At 39.8% G+C, this 21,831-nt stretch overlaps 3 long non-coding RNA genes across 3 annotated transcripts; all 3 read right to left on the bottom strand.

Annotated features, from left to right (window-relative positions):
• Positions 1-1,000: 1,000 nt before the first annotated feature.
• LOC133728036 (uncharacterized) lies at positions 1,001-3,313 on the bottom strand. The gene is made up of 3 exons (XR_009855562.1): positions 3,007-3,313; positions 2,205-2,279; positions 1,001-1,227 (listed from the first exon to the last, which is right to left on the bottom strand). It is a non-coding gene; the product is annotated as an uncharacterized LOC133728036 (long non-coding RNA).
• Positions 3,314-8,317: 5,004 nt separating this feature from the next.
• Positions 8,318-11,006, bottom strand: LOC133727886 (uncharacterized). The gene is made up of 3 exons (XR_009855414.1): positions 10,324-11,006; positions 9,522-9,596; positions 8,318-8,544 (listed from the first exon to the last, which is right to left on the bottom strand). It is a non-coding gene; the product is annotated as an uncharacterized LOC133727886 (long non-coding RNA).
• Positions 11,007-15,660: 4,654 nt separating this feature from the next.
• LOC133727900 (uncharacterized) lies at positions 15,661-18,349 on the bottom strand. Its single transcript, XR_009855420.1, has 3 exons — positions 17,667-18,349; positions 16,865-16,939; positions 15,661-15,887 (listed from the first exon to the last, which is right to left on the bottom strand). It is a non-coding gene; the product is annotated as an uncharacterized LOC133727900 (long non-coding RNA).
• Positions 18,350-21,831: the final 3,482 nt, after the last annotated feature.

The following is a 21,831-nucleotide window of genomic DNA, read 5'->3' as shown; positions in this document are numbered from 1 at the left end:
ATAATTTCCAATACCATCCGCAGACCTCAAACCACACCCCGACATTTAGCTAATATATAGTAGCTATCCTAAACACCAAACAACTGTGCATGAATGAATGCTCCATTATAACACAATTCCATCACTAAGCAACCAATAACTGCTAAGTATTCTTCAACTCAAAACATCTGTATATCCAACTAATGGAAAGTATCACAACTACTAGTCAAATACTCGTAACGACTTTAGATACAAGCATTGGTCAAACACCATGACCCCAACAACCAACGACTACAATGCACATAAGGATACTGTTTTTCGTGGAAACCATCCTCAATAACTCCACCAGAGTTTAATCCAAAGGTTCCCATTCCTCAAAGGTTATAACTCAAAGAAGCTACACAAACTCCACCACTTCACTTACAAAGTCAACCTATGCCATGATCACTTAACATACTACCCTTATTAAAGGTAACATAAGTATCTCCCAAATTACATCACTACACTCGTACACCAATATAGTCTTGAGAATTCTGTCTCATAATCTCTCACACTCCTATCATCTTGAGTTGGTGAGATCAATTCTCTTTTCAACTATTCCTAGGGTCTCAATCTCTTTCACCATTTCAACCCAAGAATAACATCCATCACATCAACTACAGGTAGACTAGGCAACTCAACCTCTAATGCCTCCACCTCATCCTCAACTGTCTCCATAGAAAGATCCTGTCCCTACATCAGACTCGACCTCTACCTCACCGACTCATCAGAGTTAAATCCAGAGGTTCCTATTCCTCGAAGATCACAACTCGCGGAAACTAAACTTATTCTAATACGAACTTAGTAGACAACTCTACCGTCCTACGGACTTACACGTTGTCTAGACCCCATACTAAGACATACCCAATGATTATACCAGTACCGAAGAGTATATGATGGGGATCCGCTGCAGACGGGCCATCACTCGGGAGGTACTGATTATCACCAAATATGTACCTTACGCTCTGATACCAAACTGTCACACCCCGAATTTTGAATAATAAAATTCAAATCCGAAACCTGAATAATTACAATTACAAAATCCAAATCTCGAAACTTCGAGTTCATTATTACAATTCACTCTCACAATATATTGTAAAGCTCAAATGAGCATAACACACCTCACAACTTACAATTGCTGTAAAACTCTAACAATTGCTCTAACCGCACGATCACCGTCCTGGTTCTCCTGTCCTGTAGGATTACCCGCTACACAATTTGAATAGTGTACCGGGAGTTGCAACAACACAAAACCCGGTAAGCTTTTTACAGCCAGTATGAGTAAACAAGAAAGAATTGTTGATTTATTTCTTTACAATTAATATAACTCAACACAATCACCATAAAAGGAAGGATACTCTTGAGGCTCTCTTTTAAGAACTCATTCTTAAAAGACTCAAGTATCCTCAACACTTCTCACATAAGACCCCTCACAGTCTCAAGTAACCTCAACATCACTCATACATGACCACTCACAGTCTCAAGTAACCTCAACATTTCCCTCACAACACCACTCAACAATTGGCAGACAGACTAGAGCTCTAACTGATCGTTTCCACCTACCCGGCGCGAGAGCGTGGTTCACGATTTAATACTATCAGTTCCACCTACCCGGCGCGAGAGCGTGGGTCGCTGATAGTATGCCATGGTCACCCCGTGACCTATTGATCTCCACAGATCACAACAATTTATTGTTCCTCAACAATAAAACTCAACATCTCTCTCAATATATTGTTTCTCAACAATAAACTCAATACCCCTCACAATATATTGTTTCTCAACAATAAACTCAATACCCCTCACAATATATTGTTTCTCAACAATAAACTCAATACCCCTCACAATATATTGTTTCTTAACAATAAACTCAACACAACTCCAACAATACATAATATTTCACAACTCCAACAATACATATTATTTCACGTAAATAATATATATACATAGACATTCGCACAGGAATGTCTATTAATACCAACTATAGTTCACACGCATTAAAAATATAAATTCATTTTATACTTAAATTCATTTTCTTACCTGTGAGCCGCAGCCCTATGAACCGTAGTTGATCAAGTTCATATTATTTCAAAACAAATCTTTATTTCATAAACAATTTCCACACAATTACGACAAAAATCAATTAATTATATTCGGTTCGTAATATGAACCATGTGAGGTTTACTCACCTCTAATCCAGCTGCGTCTTCTTAACAGCTCAAAATTCGATCCACAATCGTCCACCAACTTAAACCGTCAATCACCTAGTCAGATACGATCTTAACTTAGCAATCATTCATAAACCACACATATACAACAATCCAACGGTCGGATTCTAAATTAATGATGATCCAACGGTCGGATCGAAATTACGCGATGATCTAACGGTCAGATCCTCACGGATTGCCCTTAGGAACATCCTCCAAAATTATCACGAAGATCCAACGGTCGGATCTTCCTGAATCGTCCTTACAAACATCTCCACAAATTTATACTATAATCCGACGGTCAGATTCTCACGAATCGCCCTCCAAATCACTATTTCACATTTATACGAAGATCCAACGGTCGGATCTTCGCCCGTGACCACACAAAGTCATCGGGACAGTCATACGATCAACATATCTAAATTTGAAGTAAAACCGATGGTCAGATCTTCGCAGATCGTAAACTTAAGATAAAACGTAAAAACGTTAAATAGTAACGTAAAAACGTAAATCCACTATTTATCAACTTTTTCTAACATAACCTTGTAATATATCAAAACGCTCATATGGATGCGTAGAACATAGCCTAGATAATAAAAATTCAAAATATGGTCGAATGCGCCGCCACAAGGGGCGGTCAGTGGGCGGTCAACGCGGCGGCCAACGCCGGTCAACCACCTCCGATGCAAAAGTCGTCAACTACAAACTTGTTCCAAATGACGAGCTGATCCACTTTCATAACTAGCATGAAGTCTTAAAACGAAAGGAAGTGGTCGGAAATTACCTAGAACAGTCGAGGTGACCGGAAAATTTCCAGAATCCGGCGAGAAACTGCAGAAAACGGCGAGCTCCAATTCGACGTAAAAACGTCAATTTAAGGCTTCGATTCCTTCTGAAGAGTTGTTAAGAAACTCAAGAAGAACACACTGGTTCAAGAATCACAGAAAAATATATTCTGTAGCTCGAGATATACCGATCGAAAGCTTCGGTGGTCGGAAAAATTCCAGAATTTTGCAGAATCCGGCAAGGCTCGATTTCGACGTCAAAACTTCAATTTAAGGCTTCGATTCCTTCTGAAGAGTTGTTAAGAAACTCAAGAATAACTCACTGGTTCAAGAATCACAGACAAATATGGTCTGTAGCTCGAGATATTTGGATCGATAGCTCCGGTTTCGTTCTTGGCGGGGTTGACTTGTAGTTGCTGCTACGGGATGCGTCGCCGTGCAACGCTGCTTCTGTGGGCTTCAGGGGGTTGAGGCAAGCACGAGGATAAAGTTTTGCAAGGATCGGTGGCCGGTAGCGTGAGATATCTCGATTGGAACTAAAACGGGGTTTTAAACAAACCGGCTCTCCGCCGCCGCTGCCTGTCGTTCCAGGGCGTAAGATTGCCACAGACAGCTGCGCAAGGAAGAGACGAAGGCGTGGGACGTGACTTGGAATCGATTGATGGCTTGTGGAGAGAGAACAAGCTTGGAGAAAAATCTTCAGCTCCCTGGGTTCGGCCGAGAGAGAGAGAAAAAAAACGAATTTTCTTTCTTTTCTTCTGGAGCTGGTACACCACCATCTATCAACATGTAGAGTATAAAACAACTAGTGTCGCACTACCTCTCTTATTGCTTGAAACACGGAGAGCACCTCAATCTTTTTTTAAACAAAGTATTTGCCACTATAATTTGTGATAAAACCAGAAAAAATGAGGTACAGCAATGATTAATGTAGTGTAATTTGATTAATCCTTGCTACGAAATTAACAATTGAGATTTGACGTAATTTTATTTTCTACCAAATCGAAATGAATACTTCATTGAATAAAACTGCCGCCAAGTATTGCTCGATTGAAAATCGAGGTTATTACAATCTACCCCCCTTAAAGGAATTTCGTCCCGAAATTTACGCGCAAGTCAATTCCTCACGATTAAGGTTGACCTAACCATCGAATCTCCATCCTTTCGAAAGCTGTAGTAATCTACAAAGCCACAGCCCTTTGTATAAAAATACATTCCTATGGCCACTAAATCCTTTCATCACAAAAGTAAGCTCACACAAAATCATCACATGGATCCTCACATAGATCTTCACATAGATCATCTTCCTGTACTGGCATACAAGCACAGTAAACATTCCCACAAAGCGTTTCGCTACTCAATTAGCATTACTCAAAACAATTCATTTCAAAAAGCACGCCAATAAATTATGTCACCCAGTGATGATGACTTGGGCTTACTCAATCCTTGGGCTAAGCACTAGGGCTGGCCATTTGGGCCTGAAGAAATCGGACCATCCACATTTCGAACCGGCCCAAACCAATTTGGGTTTAACATTTGGGCCTACTATTCGGGCCGAACGATTGGGCTTACTATTTGGGCCTACCATTCGGGCCGAACAATTGGGCCTACAAATCGGGCCGAACAATTGGGCTTACTATTTGGGCTTACTATTTGGGCTTACTATTTGGGCCTACCAATCGGCCCACCAACTTCCAGCTCGGCTACGGTATGAAATTGTACATACCGTATATACGTATGCATACCGTACAGACCGTATATACGTATGCATACCGTACAACTGTATATACGTATGCATACCGTACAGACCGTATATACGTCCGTATATCAAGCATATACGAGATCCAAAAATATTTGTAAGAGGTAAGGTTCGAACTCCCGACCTCGAACACGAAGGTTTTGCTCCCAACCACTGAAGCAAGAGCTGCCTTCATTAATATATGCTCACGTGTTATATTTATTATGTCATAAGCGACATAAATAAAATAACGGAGAAGGCAAGGTTCGAACCTCTGACCTCTTGTACAAGAGCCTTGCTCTTCAACCACTAGAGCACCAGCTGCTCTCGTTACTATCCATGCAACTTCTTTTATTTATTCTATCATAAGCGATAGAATAACAACAAACTGTCGGTACACTCCACGTGCCACGACACGTCTCTTCCGTGATTTACGGAAAGCAAATCACTTTCGGCTAAAGCTGTCTGCCACAGCGTCTCGAGGTTCGGCCTGTCTCCTTACACGCTCTCCACGCGCCAACAACTTTTCCGGGTTTTCGGATGACTTTAATCCAACGCGTAGATTGAATCTCAGAGATCGTCCATCCAACGGTGGAGATCTGCTCACCTCGTTCTATAAATAGGTGCATCCTGGAGAAAAACTGTTCACACCAAAGAAAAGAAATTTTCCCCAGCCATTCTCTCTCAAACTCTGCAGCCTTCCTCTCGAAACTCAAATCCTTTCTTCATCAATTTCAATCCTTCTCTTCTGATTCTCTCCCATTTGAAGATTCGATTTCATCTTTCCTCTGAGAATCTCAGATCTCCAATCACCAGTTCAACAACTCCAATCCTTCTAACAAAATCTCCCTCAAACACTAAACCATGTATTCCTCGATATTCACATCCTCTCACCTCATGACCCAAGAGCCACGAACTCTGCAACTAATGGAGCTCCAAACCCCGCAACAAATGGAACCACAACAACAGCAACCAACAGAGGAGGGAGGAAACACCCAAGCAGCTGGAAGTAGTGCCAACATGGATTTCTGGCGAAGCCGTACCAGATGGATTCCTACTCCAGAACAAATAAGAATCCTCAAGGATCTTTACTACGTCAAGGGATTTAAGTGCCCATCTACAGAGCACATTCACGAGATCTGCCTCCAGCTGAACCAGTATGGACATGTTGAGGGTAAGAACATTTACTTTTGGTTCCAGAACGTCAGGGCTCGAGAGAAGCAGATGAATAGGTGTAATCAGGCTGCTCTAGTGCCCATGGGAACTAGTTCTCTTGGTACTGGTGGATCCATCGATCTCAATTTTGGGTCCACTGGTTCTACTGGTGCTGGTGGATCCATCGACATCAATTTTGGGCCGGCTGGTGGATCCATTGACATCAATTTTGGGTCCACTAGTTCTACTGATGATGGTAGATCCATTGATCTCAACTTTGGTTCCACCTATTCTACTGGTAATGAAGGATTTCTTGATTTAAATTTTGTTTCATATTCTTCCTCACACTTCAACACTAATACCAGTACAACTCTTTTGGCACAACAGGAGGACAAACATCCCTGCAACAACGAGGAGGAGATCACCAGGAGGTTCAAACTCTTCCTCTGTTCCCCGTGCACGGCGAGGACGTCTTTGGTAACCTGAAGGCTACTTCCGAGGAAGGTAGCGCTTTTGGTTACTATTCTGGTGGCTCAGGTGGTTACCACAGTGGCTCAAACGTTTCTCTTGAGCACAGCCTCAATCCATCCGGAGCTGCTGACTAGGCTTAGTATAGCATAGTCCTCGTTTTCCTTTTTTTTTTTTTTTTTTTTTTTTTTTGTAAAGTAAAATCAATAAGATGGTGTGCATGTTTTCTTTTCTTTTTGTTTAACCAACAACAACACCAAGGATCGAACCTTGGTCACCCAATACTATTTTCAAAACCATAAACAACTCTACTGCACACATCTTTCATAATGATGCAATAAAAACAATCACTCAAAACCTAGCAATCAATTAAGTCACACAGAGGTCAAGCTAGTATCCTCTGAGTCAAACCAAACACAATAATTTCGTCGCTAGAATTAGGGATTAATAAAGCTAAACACTTCCTGAGTTAGCTAGGAAAAACCCACATCTTTAGAGTTACACTTACAACTCTAGAAAAAATCTCGATCATTCCATCTATCAATTGCTTCAACAAGCAATATGTACCATCTTAGCATCTACTAATCGATAATGGTACAACACTCAGTATCTCACCCACGAATCACCTCACTGCTCATTTGGTGGTAAGTCAACATCTAGTGGATCAAAATTCTGTGATTATAGCACTTCACACTAACCACGTCATAATCCATAATCTGTCCTCACAACAGTATCTGGCCTCATAAATTAGTTATACAACACTAGCACTCCTAGAGTTGAAAACAACGTTATTACCTAAGCTCATACATCAACACAATGTCTCTTCACAGTCAATCCTATCACGAGGTCATATCAATCTTTCCATAAGTCAACCATACACAAAATCCATCATAGTAACAACAAATTATGCATTACTACTCAACAATAGTCAGTGAAGCAGCACTCCACAATAATTTCCAATACCATCCGCAGACCTCAAACCACACCCCGACATTTAGCTAATATATAGTAGCTATCCTAAACACCAAACAACTGTGCATGAATGAATGCTCCATTATAACACAATTCCATCACTAAGCAACCAATAACTGCTAAGTATTCTTCAACTCAAAACATCTGTATATCCAACTAATGGAAAGTATCACAACTACTAGTCAAATACTCGTAACGACTTTAGATACAAGCATTGGTCAAACACCATGACCCCAACAACCAACGACTACAATGCACATAAGGATACTGTTTTTCGTGGAAACCATCCTCAATAACTCCACCAGAGTTTAATCCAAAGGTTCCCATTCCTCAAAGGTTATAACTCAAAGAAGCTACACAAACTCCACCACTTCACTTACAAAGTCAACCTATGCCATGATCACTTAACATACTACCCTTATTAAAGGTAACATAAGTATCTCCCAAATTACATCACTACACTCGTACACCAATATAGTCTTGAGAATTCTGTCTCATAATCTCTCACACTCCTATCATCTTGAGTTGGTGAGATCAATTCTCTTTTCAACTATTCCTAGGGTCTCAATCTCTTTCACCATTTCAACCCAAGAATAACATCCATCACATCAACTACAGGTAGACTAGGCAACTCAACCTCTAATGCCTCCACCTCATCCTCAACTGTCTCCATAGAAAGATCCTGTCCCTACATCAGACTCGACCTCTACCTCACCGACTCATCAGAGTTAAATCCAGAGGTTCCTATTCCTCGAAGATCACAACTCGCGGAAACTAAACTTATTCTAATACGAACTTAGTAGACAACTCTACCGTCCTACGGACTTACACGTTGTCTAGACCCCATACTAAGACATACCCAATGATTATACCAGTACCGAAGAGTATATGATGGGGATCCGCTGCAGACGGGCCATCACTCGGGAGGTACTGATTATCACCAAATATGTACCTTACGCTCTGATACCAAACTGTCACACCCCGAATTTTGAATAATAAAATTCAAATCCGAAACCTGAATAATTACAATTACAAAATCCAAATCTCGAAACTTCGAGTTCATTATTACAATTCACTCTCACAATATATTGTAAAGCTCAAATGAGCATAACACACCTCACAACTTACAATTGCTGTAAAACTCTAACAATTGCTCTAACCGCACGATCACCGTCCTGGTTCTCCTGTCCTGTAGGATTACCCGCTACACAATTTGAATAGTGTACCGGGAGTTGCAACAACACAAAACCCGGTAAGCTTTTTACAGCCAGTATGAGTAAACAAGAAAGAATTGTTGATTTATTTCTTTACAATTAATATAACTCAACACAATCACCATAAAAGGAAGGATACTCTTGAGGCTCTCTTTTAAGAACTCATTCTTAAAAGACTCAAGTATCCTCAACACTTCTCACATAAGACCCCTCACAGTCTCAAGTAACCTCAACATCACTCATACATGACCACTCACAGTCTCAAGTAACCTCAACATTTCCCTCACAACACCACTCAACAATTGGCAGACAGACTAGAGCTCTAACTGATCGTTTCCACCTACCCGGCGCGAGAGCGTGGTTCACGATTTAATACTATCAGTTCCACCTACCCGGCGCGAGAGCGTGGGTCGCTGATAGTATGCCATGGTCACCCCGTGACCTATTGATCTCCACAGATCACAACAATTTATTGTTCCTCAACAATAAAACTCAACATCTCTCTCAATATATTGTTTCTCAACAATAAACTCAATACCCCTCACAATATATTGTTTCTCAACAATAAACTCAATACCCCTCACAATATATTGTTTCTCAACAATAAACTCAATACCCCTCACAATATATTGTTTCTTAACAATAAACTCAACACAACTCCAACAATACATAATATTTCACAACTCCAACAATACATATTATTTCACGTAAATAATATATATACATAGACATTCGCACAGGAATGTCTATTAATACCAACTATAGTTCACACGCATTAAAAATATAAATTCATTTTATACTTAAATTCATTTTCTTACCTGTGAGCCGCAGCCCTATGAACCGTAGTTGATCAAGTTCATATTATTTCAAAACAAATCTTTATTTCATAAACAATTTCCACACAATTACGACAAAAATCAATTAATTATATTCGGTTCGTAATATGAACCATGTGAGGTTTACTCACCTCTAATCCAGCTGCGTCTTCTTAACAGCTCAAAATTCGATCCACAATCGTCCACCAACTTAAACCGTCAATCACCTAGTCAGATACGATCTTAACTTAGCAATCATTCATAAACCACACATATACAACAATCCAACGATCGGATTCTAAATTAATGATGATCCAACGGTCGGATCGAAATTACGCGATGATCTAACGGTCAGATCCTCACGGATTGCCCTTAGGAACATCCTCCAAAATTATCACGAAGATCCAACGGTCGGATCTTCCTGAATCGTCCTTACAAACATCTCCACAAATTTATACTATAATCCGACGGTCAGATTCTCACGAATCGCCCTCCAAATCACTATTTCACATTTATACGAAGATCCAACGGTCGGATCTTCGCCCGTGACCACACAAAGTCATCGGGACAGTCATACGATCAACATATCTAAATTTGAAGTAAAACCGATGGTCAGATCTTCGCAGATCGTAAACTTAAGATAAAACGTAAAAACGTTAAATAGTAACGTAAAAACGTAAATCCACTATTTATCAACTTTTTCTAACATAACCTTGTAATATATCAAAACGCTCATATGGATGCGTAGAACATAGCCTAGATAATAAAAATTCAAAATATGGTCGAATGCGCCGCCACAAGGGGCGGTCAGTGGGCGGTCAACGCGGCGGCCAACGCCGGTCAACCACCTCCGATGCAAAAGTCGTCAACTACAAACTTGTTCCAAATGACGAGCTGATCCACTTTCATAACTAGCATGAAGTCTTAAAACGAAAGGAAGTGGTCGGAAATTACCTAGAACAGTCGAGGTGACCGGAAAATTTCCAGAATCCGGCGAGAAACTGCAGAAAACGGCGAGCTCCAATTCGACGTAAAAACGTCAATTTAAGGCTTCGATTCCTTCTGAAGAGTTGTTAAGAAACTCAAGAAGAACACACTGGTTCAAGAATCACAGAAAAATATATTCTGTAGCTCGAGATATACCGATCGAAAGCTTCGGTGGTCGGAAAAATTCCAGAATTTTGCAGAATCCGGCAAGGCTCGATTTCGACGTCAAAACTTCAATTTAAGGCTTCGATTCCTTCTGAAGAGTTGTTAAGAAACTCAAGAATAACTCACTGGTTCAAGAATCACAGAAAAATATGGTCTGTAGCTCGAGATATTTGGATCGATAGCTCCGGTTTCGTTCTTGGCGGGGTTGACTTGTAGTTGCTGCTACGGGATGCGTCGCCGTGCAACGCTGCTTCTGTGGGCTTCAGGGGGTTGAGGCAAGCACGAGGATAAAGTTTTGCAAGGATCGGTGGCCGGTAGCGTGAGATATCTCGATTGGAACTAAAACGGGGTTTTAAACAAACCGGCTCTCCGCCGCCGCTGCCTGTCGTTCCAGGGCGTAAGATTGCCACAGACAGCTGCGCAAGGAAGAGACGAAGGCGTGGGACGTGACTTGGAATCGATTGATGGCTTGTGGAGAGAGAACAAGCTTGGAGAAAAATCTTCAGCTCCCTGGGTTCGGCCGAGAGAGAGAGAAAAAAAACGAATTTTCTTTCTTTTCTTCTGGAGCTGGTACACCACCATCTATCAACATGTAGAGTATAAAACAACTAGTGTCGCACTACCTCTCTTATTGCTTGAAACACGGAGAGCACCTCAATCTTTTTTTAAACAAAGTATTTGCCACTATAATTTGTGATAAAACCAGAAAAAATGAGGTACAGCAATGATTAATGTAGTGTAATTTGATTAATCCTTGCTACGAAATTAACAATTGAGATTTGACGTAATTTTATTTTCTACCAAATCGAAATGAATACTTCATTGAATAAAACTGCCGCCAAGTATTGCTCGATTGAAAATCGAGGTTATTACAATCTACCCCCCTTAAAGGAATTTCGTCCCGAAATTTACGCGCAAGTCAATTCCTCACGATTAAGGTTGACCTAACCATCGAATCTCCATCCTTTCGAAAGCTGTAGTAATCTACAAAGCCACAGCCCTTTGTATAAAAATACATTCCTATGGCCACTAAATCCTTTCATCACAAAAGTAAGCTCACACAAAATCATCACATGGATCCTCACATAGATCTTCACATAGATCATCTTCCTGTACTGGCATACAAGCACAGTAAACATTCCCACAAAGCGTTTCGCTACTCAATTAGCATTACTCAAAACAATTCATTTCAAAAAGCACGCCAATAAATTATGTCACCCAGTGATGATGACTTGGGCTTACTCAATCCTTGGGCTAAGCACTAGGGCTGGCCATTTGGGCCTGAAGAAATCGGACCATCCACATTTCGAACCGGCCCAAACCAATTTGGGTTTAACATTTGGGCCTACTATTCGGGCCGAACGATTGGGCTTAACATTTGGGCTTACTATTTGGGCCTACCATTCGGGCCGAACAATTGGGCCTACAAATCGGGCCGAACAATTGGGCTTACTATTTGGGCTTACTATTTGAGCTTACTATTTGGGCTTACTATTTGGGCCTACCAATCGGCCCACCAACTTCCAGCTCGGCTACGGTATGAAATTGTACATACCGTATATACGTATGCATACCGTACAGACCGTATATACGTATGCATACCGTACAACTGTATATACGTATGCATACCGTACAGACCGTATATACGTCCGTATATCAAGCATATACGAGATCCAAAAATATTTGTAAGAGGTAAGGTTCGAACTCCCGACCTCGAACACGAAGGTTTTGCTCCCAACCACTGAAGCAAGAGCTGCCTTCATTAATATATGCTCACGTGTTATATTTATTATGTCATAAGCGACATAAATAAAATAACGGGGAAGGCAAGGTTCGAACCTCTGACCTCTTGTACAAGAGCCTTGCTCTTCAACCACTAGAGCACCAGCTGCTCTCGTTACTATCCATGCAACTTCTTTTATTTATTCTATCATAAGCGATAGAATAACAACAAACTGTCGGTACACTCCACGTGCCACGACACGTCTCTTCCGTGATTTACGGAAAGCAAATCACTTTCGGCTAAAGCTGTCTGCCACAGCGTCTCGAGGTTCGGCCTGTCTCCTTACACGCTCTCCACGCGCCAACAACTTTTCCGGGTTTTCGGATGACTTTAATCCAACGCGTAGATTGAATCTCAGAGATCGTCCATCCAACGGTGGAGATCTGCTCACCTCGTTCTATAAATAGGTGCATCCTGGAGAAAAACTGTTCACACCAAAGAAAAGAAATTTTCCCCAGCCATTCTCTCTCAAACTCTGCAGCCTTCCTCTCGAAACTCAAATCCTTTCTTCATCAATTTCAATCCTTCTCTTCTGATTCTCTCCCATTTGAAGATTCGATTTCATCTTTCCTCTGAGAATCTCAGATCTCCAATCACCAGTTCAACAACTCCAATCCTTCTAACAAAATCTCCCTCAAACACTAAACCATGTATTCCTCGATATTCACATCCTCTCACCTCATGACCCAAGAGCCACGAACTCTGCAACTAATGGAGCTCCAAACCCCGCAACAAATGGAACCACAACAACAGCAACCAACAGAGGAGGGAGGAAACACCCAAGCAGCTGGAAGTAGTGCCAACATGGATTTCTGGCGAAGCCGTACCAGATGGATTCCTACTCCAGAACAAATAAGAATCCTCAAGGATCTTTACTACGTCAAGGGATTTAAGTGCCCATCTACAGAGCACATTCACGAGATCTGCCTCCAGCTGAACCAGTATGGACATGTTGAGGGTAAGAACATTTACTTTTGGTTCCAGAACGTCAGGGCTCGAGAGAAGCAGATGAATAGGTGTAATCAGGCTGCTCCAGTGCCCATGGGAACTAGTTCTCTTGGTACTGGTGGATCCATCGATCTCAATTTTGGGTCCACTGGTTCTACTGGTGCTGGTGGATCCATCGACATCAATTTTGGGCCGGCTGGTGGATCCATTGACATCAATTTTGGGTCCACTAGTTCTACTGATGATGGTAGATCCATTGATCTCAACTTTGGTTCCACCTATTCTACTGGTAATGAAGGATTTCTTGATTTAAATTTTGTTTCATATTCTTCCTCACACTTCAACACTAATACCAGTACAACTCTTTTGGCACAACAGGAGGACAAACATCCCTGCAACAACGAGGAGGAGATCACCAGGAGGTTCAAACTCTTCCTCTGTTCCCCGTGCACGGCGAGGACGTCTTTGGTAACCTGAAGGCTACTTCCGAGGAAGGTAGCGCTTTTGGTTACTATTCTGGTGGCTCAGGTGGTTACCACAGTGGCTCAAACGTTTCTCTTGAGCTCAGCCTCAATCCATCCGGAGCTGCTGACTAGGCTTAGTATAGCATAGTCCTCGTTTTCCTTTTTTTTTTTTTTTTTTTTTTTTTTTGTAAAGTAAAATCAATAAGATGGTGTGCATGTTTTCTTTTCTTTTTGTTTAACCAACAACAACACCAAGGATCGAACCTTGGTCACCCAATACTATTTTCAAAACCATAAACAACTCTACTGCACACATCTTTCATAATGATGCAATAAAAACAATCACTCAAAACCTAGCAATCAATTAAGTCACACAGAGGTCAAGCTAGTATCCTCTGAGTCAAACCAAACACAATAATTTCGTCGCTAGAATTAGGGATTAATAAAGCTAAACACTTCCTGAGTTAGCTAGGAAAAACCCACATCTTTAGAGTTACACTTACAACTCTAGAAAAAATCTCGATCATTCCATCTATCAATTGCTTCAACAAGCAATATGTACCATCTTAGCATCTACTAATCGATAATGGTACAACACTCAGTATCTCACCCACGAATCACCTCACTGCTCATTTGGTGGTAAGTCAACATCTAGTGGATCAAAATTCTGTGATTATAGCACTTCACACTAACCACGTCATAATCCATAATCTGTCCTCACAACAGTATCTGGCCTCATAAATTAGTTATACAACACTAGCACTCCTAGAGTTGAAAACAACGTTATTACCTAAGCTCATACATCAACACAATGTCTCTTCACAGTCAATCCTATCACGAGGTCATATCAATCTTTCCATAAGTCAACCATACACAAAATCCATCATAGTAACAACAAATTATGCATTACTACTCAACAATAGTCAGTGAAGCAGCACTCCACAATAATTTCCAATACCATCCGCAGACCTCAAACCACACCCCGACATTTAGCTAATATATAGTAGCTATCCTAAACACCAAACAACTGTGCATGAATGAATGCTCCATTATAACACAATTCCATCACTAAGCAACCAATAACTGCTAAGTATTCTTCAACTCAAAACATCTGTATATCCAACTAATGGAAAGTATCACAACTACTAGTCAAATACTCGTAACGACTTTAGATACAAGCATTGGTCAAACACCATGACCCCAACAACCAACGACTACAATGCACATAAGGATACTGTTTTTCGTGGAAACCATCCTCAATAACTCCACCAGAGTTTAATCCAAAGGTTCCCATTCCTCAAAGGTTATAACTCAAAGAAGCTACACAAACTCCACCACTTCACTTACAAAGTCAACCTATGCCATGATCACTTAACATACTACCCTTATTAAAGGTAACATAAGTATCTCCCAAATTACATCACTACACTCGTACACCAATATAGTCTTGAGAATTCTGTCTCATAATCTCTCACACTCCTATCATCTTGAGTTGGTGAGATCAATTCTCTTTTCAACTATTCCTAGGGTCTCAATCTCTTTCACCATTTCAACCCAAGAATAACATCCATCACATCAACTACAGGTAGACTAGGCAACTCAACCTCTAATGCCTCCACCTCATCCTCAACTGTCTCCATAGAAAGATCCTGTCCCTACATCAGACTCGACCTCTACCTCACCGACTCATCAGAGTTAAATCCAGAGGTTCCTATTCCTCGAAGATCACAACTCGCGGAAACTAAACTTATTCTAATACGAACTTAGTAGACAACTCTACCGTCCTACGGACTTACACGTTGTCTAGACCCCATACTAAGACATACCCAATGATTATACCAGTACCGAAGAGTATATGATGGGGATCCGCTGCAGACGGGCCATCACTCGGGAGGTACTGATTATCACCAAATATGTACCTTACGCTCTGATACCAAACTGTCACACCCCGAATTTTGAATAATAAAATTCAAATCCGAAACCTGAATAATTACAATTACAAAATCCAAATCTCGAAACTTCGAGTTCATTATTACAATTCACTCTCACAATATATTGTAAAGCTCAAATGAGCATAACACACCTCACAACTTACAATTGCTGTAAAACTCTAACAATTGCTCTAACCGCACGATCACCGTCCTGGTTCTCCTGTCCTGTAGGATTACCCGCTACACAATTTGAATAGTGTACCGGGAGTTGCAACAACACAAAACCCGGTAAGCTTTTTACAGCCAGTATGAGTAAACAAGAAAGAATTGTTGATTTATTTCTTTACAATTAATATAACTCAACACAATCACCATAAAAGGAAGGATACTCTTGAGGCTCTCTTTTAAGAACTCATTCTTAAAAGACTCAAGTATCCTCAACACTTCTCACATAAGACCCCTCACAGTCTCAAGTAACCTCAACATCACTCATACATGACCACTCACAGTCTCAAGTAACCTCAACATTTCCCTCACAACACCACTCAACAATTGGCAGACAGACTAGAGCTCTAACTGATCGTTTCCACCTACCCGGCGCGAGAGCGTGGTTCACGATTTAATACTATCAGTTCCACCTACCCGGCGCGAGAGCGTGGGTCGCTGATAGTATGCCATGGTCACCCCGTGACCTATTGATCTCCACAGATCACAACAATTTATTGTTCCTCAACAATAAAACTCAACATCTCTCTCAATATATTGTTTCTCAACAATAAACTCAATACCCCTCACAATATATTGTTTCTCAACAATAAACTCAATACCCCTCACAATATATTGTTTCTCAACAATAAACTCAATACCCCTCACAATATATTGTTTCTTAACAATAAACTCAACACAACTCCAACAATACATAATATTTCACAACTCCAACAATACATATTATTTCACGTAAATAATATATATACATAGACATTCGCACAGGAATGTCTATTAATACCAACTATAGTTCACACGCATTAAAAATATAAATTCATTTTATACTTAAATTCATTTTCTTACCTGTGAGCCGCAGCCCTATGAACCGTAGTTGATCAAGTTCATATTATTTCAAAACAAATCTTTATTTCATAAACAATTTCCACACAATTACGACAAAAATCAATTAATTATATTCGGTTCGTAATATGAACCATGTGAGGTTTACTCACCTCTAATCCAGCTGCGTCTTCTTAACAGCTCAAAATTCGATCCACAATCGTCCACCAACTTAAACCGTCAATCACCTAGTCAGATACGATCTTAACTTAGCAATCATTCATAAACCACACATATACAACAATCCAACGGTCGGATTCTAAATTAATGATGATCCAACGGTCGGATCGAAATTACGCGATGATCTAACGGTCAGATCCTCACGGATTGCCCTTAGGAACATCCTCCAAAATTATCACGAAGATCCAACGGTCGGATCTTCCTGAATCGTCCTTACAAACATCTCCACAAATTTATACTATAATCCGACGGTCAGATTCTCACGAATCGCCCTCCAAATCACTATTTCACATTTATACGAAGATCCAACGGTCGGATCTTCGCCCGTGACCACACAAAGTCATCGGGACAGTCATACGATCAACATATCTAAATTTGAAGTAAAACCGATGGTCAGATCTTCGCAGATCGTAAACTTAAGATAAAACGTAAAAACGTTAAATAGTAACGTAAAAACGTAAATCCACTATTTATCAACTTTTTCTAACATAACCTTGTAATATATCAAAACGCTCATATGGATGCGTAGAACATAGCCTAGATAATAAAAATTCAAAATATGGTCGAATGCGCCGCCACAAGGGGCGGTCAGTGGGCGGTCAACGCGGCGGCCAACGCCGGTCAACCACCTCCGATGCAAAAGTCGTCAACTACAAACTTGTTCCAAATGACGAGCTGATCCACTTTCATAACTAGCATGAAGTCTTAAAACGAAAGGAAGTGGTCGGAAATTACCTAGAACAGTCGAGGTGACCGGAAAATTTCCAGAATCCGGCGAGAAACTGCAGAAAACGGCGAGCTCCAATTCGACGTAAAAACGTCAATTTAAGGCTTCGATTCCTTCTGAAGAGTTGTTAAGAAACTCAAGAAGAACACACTGGTTCAAGAATCACAGAAAAATATATTCTGTAGCTCGAGATATACCGATCGAAAGCTTCGGTGGTCGGAAAAATTCCAGAATTTTGCAGAATCCGGCAAGGCTCGATTTCGACGTCAAAACTTCAATTTAAGGCTTCGATTCCTTCTGAAGAGTTGTTAAGAAACTCAAGAATAACTCACTGGTTCAAGAATCACAGAAAAATATGGTCTGTAGCTCGAGATATTTGGATCGATAGCTCCGGTTTCGTTCTTGGCGGGGTTGACTTGTAGTTGCTGCTACGGGATGCGTCGCCGTGCAACGCTGCTTCTGTGGGCTTCAGGGGGTTGAGGCAAGCACGAGGATAAAGTTTTGCAAGGATCGGTGGCCGGTAGCGTGAGATATCTCGATTGGAACTAAAACGGGGTTTTAAACAAACCGGCTCTCCGCCGCCGCTGCCTGTCGTTCCAGGGCGTAAGATTGCCACAGACAGCTGCGCAAGGAAGAGACGAAGGCGTGGGACGTGACTTGGAATCGATTGATGGCTTGTGGAGAGAGAACAAGCTTGGAGAAAAATCTTCAGCTCCCTGGGTTCGGCCGAGAGAGAGAGAAAAAAAACGAATTTTCTTTCTTTTCTTCTGGAGCTGGTACACCACCATCTATCAACATGTAGAGTATAAAACAACTAGTGTCGCACTACCTCTCTTATTGCTTGAAACACGGAGAGCACCTCAATCTTTTTTTAAACAAAGTATTTGCCACTATAATTTGTGATAAAACCAGAAAAAATGAGGTACAGCAATGATTAATGTAGTGTAATTTGATTAATCCTTGCTACGAAATTAACAATTGAGATTTGACGTAATTTTATTTTCTACCAAATCGAAATGAATACTTCATTGAATAAAACTGCCGCCAAGTATTGCTCGATTGAAAATCGAGGTTATTACATAGTTGACATATGTGTTTGAACAATTATTAATTTCTGGAATTTTATGATTAATTGAGAAATTTTCAGATTCATATATTGTTCTTCGAAAGTTGCTTATGTGGGTTTGTTTAATTAAATTTGCGTTATAGATAACTTTTGTATTTTAATCTTATGTGGTTGCAAACACTTAGGGTTTTGATATGAATGGTGCTACAATTTAAGAACATGAATCAACTTTTTGGTTTTGTGTTCTTGAATCGAAAAGTAGTAAAGGTTTTGTACAAAAACCGAATTTAATTAAAGAGAATTGCAATTAGGTGGACTTTTCCATACTAAGTTGTACACTTGAGTTGATAGCCTTTCTAGGTGCTTATTGCGTTGAACATGTCATGATTGACTAGCTTTCTAGGGCTTGAATGCATGTTTGATAGGATTAGTCTTTGTGCTTTCACTTAGATTAATTAGCATTGAAAAGTAAAATATGGGAAATTGTTTGCTTTTAACGTTTCACATGATCAACTCCTTTCTCATGACTTAGATGAACAATATTAGGGTTTGAATCAATTTTAATCATAAGTTTCGATTTTGATCTTTGTTCTCTCATTCCATTCGTATTTTTATGTTTTTGCATTTTAATTGTTTTGTTAACTTAGTTTTATTTTAGAAAAACCAAAAAAAACAAAATCCCCCCTTTTCGTAAATAATGTTTATACTTGTGAATATCTTTGTGAATTCTATACTTTTTTTTAATTTTAATTGTTTAATTGTTTGATAATGACAGGTGTACCCTCAATCCCCGGAATAGAACGATCCCTATTTACTTTATACTACTAATGACATTTCAGGGTTAAATTATGCGCTTGCTTTAAGCGCATCAATTTTTGGCGCCGTTGCCGGGGATTGAAAAATCATTTGTCACTTTGTGAATATATTGTGTTGTAAATATTGTGACCGAAAAAAAAAAAAAAAAAAAAAATTTACTTGTTAATTATTTTGTAATTGTCGAAAATTAGTAGATTAATTACTTAGGTTGTTATTTTTATTGTTGAACACGAGTTTAATTGTTAGTTGTAAATTAAAGAAGGAATAGGTGAAGTCGTGTTTATTAATATTGACCTAAACCCCTTATTGGTACCTAGTTCAGGTCCCTTAAGGTTGAGGGCGGCCTCTATTAACATTCATTGAACTGTCTAACACACTTAGGACCTTTTACATCCTAGTAAGAATATCCTATGTGAGATGGTGTCTAGGAAGGGGACAACGTTCATGACGGGTTCTGGATTCAGAAGTGCTTACAAATGGGCGTAAACCTCAATGAGGGAGTAGCCTATGCCAAAATGGATCCTACCTCTTGTGTTCGCCCTCCCCTACCTGGCCATTTCAGTAAGGTTGCCCAACGGATGTAGGAGGGACTTTGTGTCTAGACGATTATACTTGGGCCGCATGTCCACTTGATTTACCGCTTGGAATTAAAATTGATATCAATAGTATTTATAACAAAAGAAAATGTAAAGAAAATGTTGTGACACTTAAGGTATATTGGATTAAACATACGCTTGGAAGGGTAGCTGTTTCCGTCCCATTGCACAACAAGATTCCCTGTTCCCGTACCTAAGTGTTGAAAGTAATTGTAAATAAAAAAAAAAAAATAATAATAATAATAATAAAAAAATAAAATAAAAAAATTTGAATAGTGACGTTTTGTTTATGTGTTTTGTGTGAAAGTTTTGTGTCTAATTATACTTGTAAAGAGTTAGAATTAAAGAAAATAAAAATTGGAGTTATAAATTTTGTTAAATACTTAATTGTTGCGAGTGTGTAAAATCGTCTGAGTAGACAAGGGCCCTTTTGTTAATATTGGCCTTAACCCTTCATTCGTACCTTTCTAAGGTCTTATGAGGTTGAGGGCGGCCTTTATTAGCACTTGGAGAACAGTTTAACACATGAGTAATTTCCAAGCTGAGTAAGGGGCATTACAGATGGTGTCTTAGGTTGACACCCTGGGTGATGGGTTCAATTGGATCTCAGAGATACTATAGACTGTGCGTAAACCACAATGTGGAAGTAGCCAATAGGGGCGTAAACCTCAATGAGGAAGTAGCCTCCGTAGTATCACCAAAATGAGTCCTCCCTCTCACTTACCTCTTAATCTGGCTATCTGGCCTTCTGAAACAAAGGAAAGTGACTTATGTCTAAGCGACTATCCCTATATCGTAGCTCACCAATAGTAGTGGTTTCTATTGGGCTCGACTTACAATTCGGAATCAATTGAGTTATTAACTTTGTTTATAGCATTTCCATGTAAAAATAAAATACTTGTACATACCCTTCACTTGTAAATTGGTTTGTTTTCTTACTTCTCTTACTTGTACAAAATTTGTAAGTTTCTTTTGTTGCTTGTGAATAGTGACGTTTTCTTGTATATTAACTTGTATCTCTTGTACTTTGCAATTTACTAACTTACTATGAGGCGTTTGTGGAGCATGAAGTGGAGGATGTACCCCTCCAAAACGCCCCACAACCAGAGGATTAAATGGAGGTACAAGTCTAGGCTGAAAGACTATAAACATTAAGCGCTGCTTGGGAGGCAACCCAATTCAGAAGTAGCTGTGGAGGAGTCATCAACGTAGATTTGCTTTCTCTTCCCCTTTCACTTCTCCATTTTCTCTTTGTTTTAGTAGTTATTTTCGTAAATTCCATCTCTATATGCTTAAGTGTTTCATTGCATGCTTTTAATTGATTACATTGAGGACAATGTAATATTTAAGTGTGGGGGAAGGGATTTACATTTTTGAGTCTTTTAATTGAGTCATATATATTGAAAAAAAATACAAAAAAAAAATCGAAAAGTGTCAGAAAAATAAAAAAAAAATTCGTTGCTTTTGTTTTTGTTTTGAGTCTTAGGATGCCTTTCAACTGTCTAGGATGATTCTATATCTCTGAAATTATGGCTAAAAGAGGATCACAACATTGAGATGATTTTAACATGGTATTCTTTGGTTAATTGAGATGTGTGAAAAATATGTGCCTTGTAGTGGATATGGATTGCATGACCTTGGTACAGAATATGAGCATGTTAAGATGAGTTGTGATTCATAAAGCCCATGTGAGAT

Source organism: Rosa rugosa, chromosome 2 (genome assembly GCF_958449725.1).
Source record: "Rosa rugosa chromosome 2, drRosRugo1.1, whole genome shotgun sequence".
NCBI lineage: Eukaryota > Viridiplantae > Streptophyta > Magnoliopsida > Rosales > Rosaceae > Rosa > Rosa rugosa.
This window is presented reverse-complemented; position numbering and strand designations above follow the sequence as displayed.